The 8769-nt window shown below is 40.0% G+C and overlaps 1 pseudogene; it reads right to left on the bottom strand.

Moving 5' to 3' along the window:
- Nucleotides 1-1565: 1565 nt before the first annotated feature.
- LOC106780461 lies at nt 1566-7339 on the bottom strand (annotated as a pseudogene).
- Between the last annotated feature and the right edge of the window lie 1430 nt (nt 7340-8769).

The following is an 8769-nucleotide window of genomic DNA, read 5'->3' as shown; positions in this document are numbered from 1 at the left end:
ACACGCGCTGGCGACGGTGACGACGCGTGGAGGCTCCTCTCACGGAGCGACTTCTGGCGTTGTGATCGTCGGTGTTGGGCGCACCTTTTTGCCCTATCAACGACCCCAACCGGCCACTACGACAGTGACAGTGGTGGTCGGACAATGGTGGCAGTGCGACTATAGCAGCGAAACGGAGTCCTAAGATCAGGAGCTCTAACACCAAGTTGAAAATAAAACTGATTTATTATTCTCAATTGTCGCAACCGGGATCGTGACGGGACGACGAATCAAAAAAACAAACGGTTTTAGAAAATATTTTGGAGTCGTCACCATAGTTTATTATGGAAAAATATGGAAAAACCCTAAAATAAAAGCATGGTCTACGAAAAAGAGATTTTAAGTTCGGGAATCAGTTACACGTAAGGAAGGTATTAGCACCCTACTGCGCCTGCCAAAGGCAGTACCTTTAATTAAATGTATAAAATTAATGTGGTTTTCAAAAATAATTAATTTTCCCCAAAAAATAAAATAAATAGAAATAAAAATAAATTATTAAGAAACAAAAAAATATTTTTTATTTTATGAACCCGACAAGGATTGACCTTGGTCCTACGTATATCCATTAATGGACAATCAAGGCTCACGTAGTTCTTTATCTAAAAAAATGTTTGTGAGTTTATTAAAAAGGGATTGATTTATATCTTTGAAGAGTGAACCCGAAATTCAAGGATCACGTAATTTTGATAAAAAAGATTTAGTTTGACAAAAATTAACCCTTTTTTGGTTTTAAATATTTTGTATTTTTTTTTAAATCTTCAGAACGGTGGGAAAAATAAAGAAACCGATCATAGGTCGACGCGTACGCTTTATTTTATTATTAAAAAAATATTATTTGTGCGTAGTAAAAAAAAACCTTTAAAAGAATAAGTTCGGAGCACAATAAAAAAGAAAAAAATAGTACAGAGATGACATACCTTTCTTAGCCTTCAGTACTCTCTTGTTTCTTCTTTGGTGGTTGCGGTTGCCAGAACCCTTATGTGTGAGAACCTATTTTTTTCTATACTCTCTTTCTTTCAATTTCTATTATCTCTAGGTCTTTTTCTCTCTTTTTTTTGCAGTCCCCTTTTTCTTTCATAGAGTGTGTATTTATAGGCACATATTGTAATATTATGACGATCTTGTCTTAATTGAGAATTAATTGACAATGGACAAAATAAGGAAAGAAATGGTCTTGATTGCAGTCAAAAACATCAAATAATGACAAAGATTTAATAATTGTCAGAAAATTTGCCCAATTTTAAAAAGGGGATCTTATTTTTCTCTTCAGGAAGAAACTGATGCAACAAATTGTATCAATATATTTTTTATTATTGCTTACCATTAATGTCATAATATTGGTTCAAATTATTACCATATTAAACAAATATTTCAAAAACATTCTAAAGTGATGTGTCCTACATTAAGGAATATTATTTTATTATTTCCCTTTTCCTTTTTTTCCTTGCCCAACATTAATTATTATTCTCTTATTCTTTAATTTTAATTATTTATTTTCCCAGACGAAATTGGATGTTGACAGCTGCCCCTCTTTATTTAGATTTTGCTAGATAACATGAACTTTGGAGTTTTTTGTGTTATCATAGTAAAAGCTAAATAAAGATAAAGACACTAATTTCGTTCGGGTCCAAAGAGATCGAAAAAGATTACCTCGAAGCATACCTGGTAGAAAATGTAGCCAAAGCATATGCCAATTGATTGTCATCTCGCGGTATATGATGAAACGTGATGGAATCGAAATTCTCAATCAGCCTACCGATGTAAACTTGATAGGGGATTAGTTTTGCATCCTTGGTTTCCCACTCTTCCTTCAATTGGTTAATGACTAAGGTTGAGTCCCCATATACGTTCAGAATCTTCACCTCATATTCAATCGCTGCTCTAATGCCCATAACACAAGCCTCATATTCGGTAATATTGTTGGTGCAGTCGAAACACAACCTAGCCGTCATGGGTGTGTATCGGTTCTCTGGAGATATAAGTATTGTGCCTATTCCATGCCCCATTACGTTGGAAGCCCCCATCAAATAGTAATGTCCATGATTTTTCTCTTGGGCCTCCCTCAACTTTTTCGAATAGGGCCATGATATCCTCATCAGGAAAATTGGGTTGCATCGGTTGATAATCCTTAACAGGTTGTTGGGCCAAACAGTCAGCTAGAGCACTACCTTTTACAGATTTTTGAGTGACGTATGTGATGTCATATTCTGACAAAAGCATTTGCCACCGGGCAATTCTTCCTGTGAGAGCAGGCTTTTCGAAAATATATTTAATAGGATCCATCTTGGATATCAACCAGGTGGAATGATTTAGCATGTATTGTCTTAGGTGATGAGCAGTCCATGCCAATGCGCAACAAGTTCGCTCTAGCGGCGAATATCGTTGTTCACAATCTGTGAATCTCTTGCTTAAGTAGTATATAACATGTTCTCTCTTTCCGACGGTGTCGTGTTGGCCCAGCATGCAGCCCATTGATTCATCTAATACAGTTAAGTAAAGAATGAGTGGCCTTCCTAGCTCGGGTGGTCTTAATACATGAGGGTTTTGTAGGTACTGTTTGACCTTGTCGAAAACGGCCTGACAATCCTCATTCCAAATTACTGGCTGATTTTTACGCAATAATTTGAACATGGGTTCACAGGTGGCTGTCAATTGAGATATGAACCTAGCGATGTAGTTTAGCCGACCCAAAAAGCCTCGCACCTCTTTTTCCGTGCTGGGGGAGGGCATGTTTATTATCGCTCATACCTTGTCGGGATCTACTTCTATTCCCTTTTGACTGACCACAAAGCCCAACAACTTTCCGGATTTTACACCAAATGTCACTTAGCCGGGTTAAGTCTGAGTTTAAATTTTCTCAATCTTTCAAATAATTTTCTAAGATTGAGAATATGTTCCTCTTCCAATTCAGATTTGGCAATCATGTCATCCACATAAACTTCTATTTCTTTGTGCATCATATCGTGAAAAAGTGCCACCATCACCCTTTGATAAGTTGCCCCAGTATTCTTGAGTCCGAAGGGCATCACCTTGTAACAGAAAGTTCCCCATAAAGTAATGAAGGTGCTTTTTTCCATATCTTCTGGAGCCATTTTAATATGGTTATATCCCGAAAAGCCATCCATAAATGAAAATAATGAGAATCTAGCCGTATTGTCTACTAATGTGTCAATATGTGGTAAAGGGAAATTGTCTTTTGGATTTGCGTGGTTCGGATCATGGTAGTCAACGCACATCCGTACTTTACCATCCTTTTTTGGTACTGGCACAACATTTGCCACCCATTGAGGGTACTTTGCCACAGCTAGGAATCCCGCGTCGAACTGCTTTCGTATCTCATCTTTGATCTTTAGAGATATTTCTGGTTTCATTCTTCTTAATTTCTGTTTAACTGGAAGGCACTCTAGCTTGAGTGGTAACTTATGCTGAACAATGTCCGTATCCAAACCAGGCATATCATCGTACGACCAAGCGAACACGTCCCTAAATTCTTTTAGCAAAGCACATAACTCCTCTTTCACTTCCTTTTTCATACTGGTGCCGATTTTTACCTCTTTTCTCTCGCTCTCCTCTCCTACATTAAAGATCTCAACTTCCTCTTGGTGGGGCCTTATTTCCTTGGAATCTTGCTCAACTAATCTCATTAATTATGGAGACGGTTCCAGATCAATTTCATAATCATCTTCCATGTTATTGATAGGGCGCTCAAAATTAGGAATATCAACGTTATTGTTTTCAAAACATTCATGGTCACATCTGCATCATTTAAGATAAAAATGCTTCTTTTAAGGCAAACGATAACACGAGATGAAAAAAATGAAGCAAACAAAGTTTAAATGTTAAGCTGAATGTAAAAGAAAGTGTCAACCCGTAACGTACGAGCCTCAATGCTCCGAGCAAAGTAATGAGGCTAATTAAAAACTATTACATTTCGTTAAGCATCACAGGTAAGTTCATTATCTTCCAATTCTTGAGCTGTGAACCTAGGGAGCAGGGCCGCACAAAATCTGATCCTTCATCTTGATTCCCAATTGTTGCTATTAGGCTGGTGTTAATCCATCCGGCGCTACGAAAACTCTCTCTTATATTGCAAATGCGGATTTTTCCTACCACCGGATCCCTTCCTTCCATGTGAGCCAAACTTCGTTCTTTCTTTTCCTCTCTTACTCTCTTTTTGTCGTCCTTGGTGGGCTTGTACCATAGGCCATATCTATTCTTATTCTGGACCAGCTCTAGTAGGAGGGTTCGTCCTTGCTCATATTTTCCAAGACCTTTTCCATACTTAAAACCTTCCTTTAGCATGATCTTAGCCATCATAAGAGAGGCACAAGACAAGTACGGATTTACTAGTATTGATTCCACATAAGCATTTCCAACAATCTCCAACGATTGAAATGAGGTCTCGAGAGCTTCTTCCGTGGTCTCAACATAATGAGTAAACAAGGGCCCACTAACAAGGAAGTCTTCTTCTCCTGAAACTATGATTAATTGGTTACCCATGACATACTTTAGTTTCTGATGTAATGTAGAGGGTACCACTCCGGCTGAATGGATCCAAGGGCGACCTAACAAACAACTGTAGGCTGGATGAATGTCCATAACCTGGAAGGTTATTTGAAAAACACAAGGCCCGACCTGTACTGGCAAATCTATCTCTCCCATTACATCTCTCCTGCTTCCATCAAAAGCTCTTACGATCATAGTACTTGGCTTCATGTGGGTCACGTCGTATGGTAATTTTTCCAGCGTCACTTTAGGCATTACATTCAAAGGAACCATTATCTATCAAAACTCGTGCTATGGCATGATCCAAGCATTTTACAGAGATATGAAGGGCCTTGTTGTGCCCTCTCCCTTCAGCGGGTATCTCTTCGTCAGTGAATGTGAGATAATCATTAGCAGTGATGTTGCTAACAATCCCTTCGAACTGGTCCAAGGAAATATTTTGCTCCACGTGAGCCCCGCCGAGTATTTTCAATAATAGCTTTTTGTACGAGGTTGAATGCATGAGTAATTCCAAGGGGGAGATCCTAGCTGGCATGTGTTTCAGTTGATCTACCACTTTATACTCGCTTTGTTGTATAAATCTCAAGAATTCACAAGCTTCTTCATCGGAAACTTCTTCACCAAAGCTCTTATCTGACGACACAATCTTTCCTTCTGAAAGTTCCTTATCTTTCTTTGCCAAAAGCGACGGTGAACAGATTCATCCACTTTTCGTTATATTGCCACTGTCTGATATATTTTCGATGATCGACTCGTTGCGTTCTTCCTCAAACACACGCGTGCCATATCTCCATGGGACAGTCTTGTTATTTTTATAGGGGAAATGGGAAGGTGTCTGGATAACAACAGAGGTCTTTCCTGGTGCTACGAGCATATGAGTGGTCTTGGTGAAGCGAATAACTAATGGCTCTGGTAAAGTCATATTGGGTTCTCCACTCGTTTGTGCAAATACCTCTCCTTCTTTATCCTCATAGTATATTTGTAAGAAACTTGTGTCAATTAGATCCTGGAGAATGCTCCTAAACACAGTACATTCATTAATGACATGTTCAGCTCCTGGATGGATTCCACATGCCTCCCCGAGGTCGCTTCTGCCCCTTAGCAATCCTAGCTTTACCATCTTTTCAAAAATGAACTTTTTAGAACTTCGAATTTCACTTACATTCTTTACTAGCTTGTATCCTCTCACCTCGATAGCATTTGTTGATGTATTTCCATGTTCGGCGAGGGGGTTAACTTCGACGCTAGGTTTGTCCTCCTGGAATTTCAACCATCCTGCATCAATTAGCGATTGTACTGTGGATTTAAGAGCCATGCACCTCTCTGTCAAATGGCCAATGCCTCCCCCGTGAAAATCACATTTTACATTTGGATCATAATTGGTAGGGTAAGGTGGTTGTATAGGTCTCATGGGCCGAATACTAGCCAGTCCTTTTTTCAAGAGATGGGGTAACAAATCTGTATATGTCATGGGAATGGGCGTGAAATTTCTCACTAGGTCCCTCATGGGGTGAGCGTTTTGACCCATATTCTGATCAGGACCCAAACCGGCTCCGGCTCTCTAAGCATTATTTGAGACCTGTGGGGGTTGATGATATCCTGGCTGACGATATTTCATTTGGGGACCAAGTGTGGTGTTGTTCACATAGGGAGGGTAACTCGAGCTTGGCGGATAACCATGAGTGGGAGCATGACCTCTCCACATAGATACTGATGATGTCGCATGCACTCCCCCTTCTTTCTTTTTCCCCGCATTGAAAATAGATTTCTTCGGAGTGATAGCTTGAGACGTAATTTTGCCATTTTTCAGTCCGATCTCAATCCTCTCGCCTATGATGATGATATCAGCGAAATTGGAAGACACGTTTCCAATCATATGCTCATAAAATGGTGGTTGTAGTGTGCTCACAAACATTGCAACCATCTCCTTATCATATAGAGGTGGCTCAACCTGCGCTGCCAGCTCTCTCCATCGTTGCGCATATTCCTTAAAAGACTTTTCCTCTTTCTTCGTCATGTGGTGCAATTGTAATCTGTCTGGCGCATCATGTATATTGTATTTGTATTGCCTTATAAAGGCGTCCGCCATATTTGCCCAAAAATGGATATGAGAGGAATTCAAATGCATGTACCAACTCAACACTGCATCAGCCAAGCTATCTTGAAAGAGATGAATAAGTAATTTGTCGTCATGAGCATAAGCAACCATTTTTCGACAATACATGGTCAAATGATTCTTCGGGCATGTGTTACCTTTGTACTTCTCGAATTCCGGCACCTTGAACTTGTGTGGAATTGTCACTCCTGGGGCAAGACTCAACCTTGCCACGTCACCAAACCTGTAGCTTTCAAACCCTTCTATGGCCCTCAGTCTATCTTCTAAAATGTCAAGTTTATCTTTTGTTCCTTCTACCTTTGCATGCAAGGGAGTTTCTTGTGCGATAACGGTGTGGAGAGGCTTGGATGCTTAAATTGTCTTTGCCTCGATTGCATGGATAGGCCCTTGGGTATTTGTGGGAATTATGTTATTAGTTATGGGAAGTGTCAAAGGAGGCTCCTCTGACTGATCTCCAATGGGCGGTGTGTAACCTGGTGGTAAACCATACATTGGAAACGTGAATTGTGTGCCCACAGCGTTATGTATTGGAGGGTGAGTATTATCCTCGGCCTTTGCAGACAAAGTATCTCCTGCAGTTTTCATGGCTTTCAAAGCTTCTAAAATTTGACCGACTTGATCCTTTAGTTGGCTAATATTGACCTTCACAGTTTCACGCTCCTCTTCCCAATCCTCCATAGCTTTGGCGTTTGCTCGAGTCCTATAAGGATGTCGTGGAAGTCTCGCCGTTGTTTTTTTTACTTGACCTTAAACTGTTTTATTTTTTTATTAATTAATTTGGATTAGACGAAAAGCGAATTATGTGAAAATGCAGAGATGATGCATGCTAGGAAAAAAAGGTGGAAATCACTGTTCCTTGATATCGTGGTAAGAGAAATTATCACAACCTGATTCCATCATAAACAAACCAAACTTTATTTAAACTGGAAAAAAAAAGTACAAGTTATGAAAATATCAGTTCCTAGCTCGGGCGATGAAAGTCTTCATCTCACCCACTAACTGTTTACAATAACTAATAAAAAGAGTGACTTCTTCAGGTGGGTTACAAAAATGTGTCATTATTTCAGCCTTAGATACCATCTTGGGGATATCTTTGATAGCTCCGTTGGCAAGGGCGACTAGTTGGGAGAAATTCCTCCTCCAGTGTTCCACGGTCTGCTCTTGATTATGAATATGACTCTCCATCTGCCTCATCAGAGCCTGATTTCTCTCTTCCACCTCTATCAATCTTGCTTGTTTAGCAATGCAACTCTCCACCTGCTTCACCACAGCCTGTCGCCTTTCTTCTGCCTCTTCACGCTCCTGATCTAGTTCTACCTCAAATGACATTGCCATCATTTTCATTTGTCCCTCTATTTCTTTGACTTGAATCTGGGCTTCTTGCCTATCTCTCTTGGTCTCTTCATAAAGATATCTCCAATGTTCCTCAGCCTCTAGTGCCGTATTCCTTTCTTTGACCCTCAAGGCTAACTCCGTGCTGGCGGCTGCGAGATCTTGCTTTATTCGGAGCGTATAATCTCTTTCGATGCTTTGTTTCCTAAGAACCTCCTCATATGCCCGCGTCATTTCTTCTTTTTCCGCCCTCAAATCTACAACATCGTTGCGAGCATTTCGTAGCTCCTTTATTAACTTAGCATTCTGATTTTTCACTTCTTCTATTTCTCTCTCCAATTGTTTCACTTTATAAGACTCTGGATTTAGAAATTTTCTTTCATCTGCTAGCTGACCTGTGATGGATTTGAATGACAATTTAATGTCCTTTACCCTTTGCGTAATCCAATTGTGATAACTAACTTCTTGGTTTATCACCCCTGTCCTTTCATCTGCTTCGAACCGCATGACGTTTCCCCAGGCTCTTCTGATCTCCCTTAGCTTTTTAGTAAAACCTCCATCTTCGTAATAAATGAAAAGTGGAGTGAGATAATAGGATGATGGTGCCCCTTTCATTGGATGCCCAAACTGTCTTTGAACCAAGGTAGGATTGTAATTGATACAGTACCGAGCTCCAATGAGTGGAATTTTGGGGAAATTACCACAATAATGGATGAAACCCCTACCCCTAAGCCAAGAAGGACGCCACTTTATCTTCCCTCCATTGATACCTGCAA

This window comes from Vigna radiata, unplaced genomic scaffold (genome assembly GCF_000741045.1).
Source record: "Vigna radiata var. radiata cultivar VC1973A unplaced genomic scaffold, Vradiata_ver6 scaffold_319, whole genome shotgun sequence".
NCBI lineage: Eukaryota > Viridiplantae > Streptophyta > Magnoliopsida > Fabales > Fabaceae > Vigna > Vigna radiata.
The sequence above is the reverse complement of the archived record's forward strand: the minus strand, read 5'-3'. Positions and strand labels throughout refer to the sequence as shown.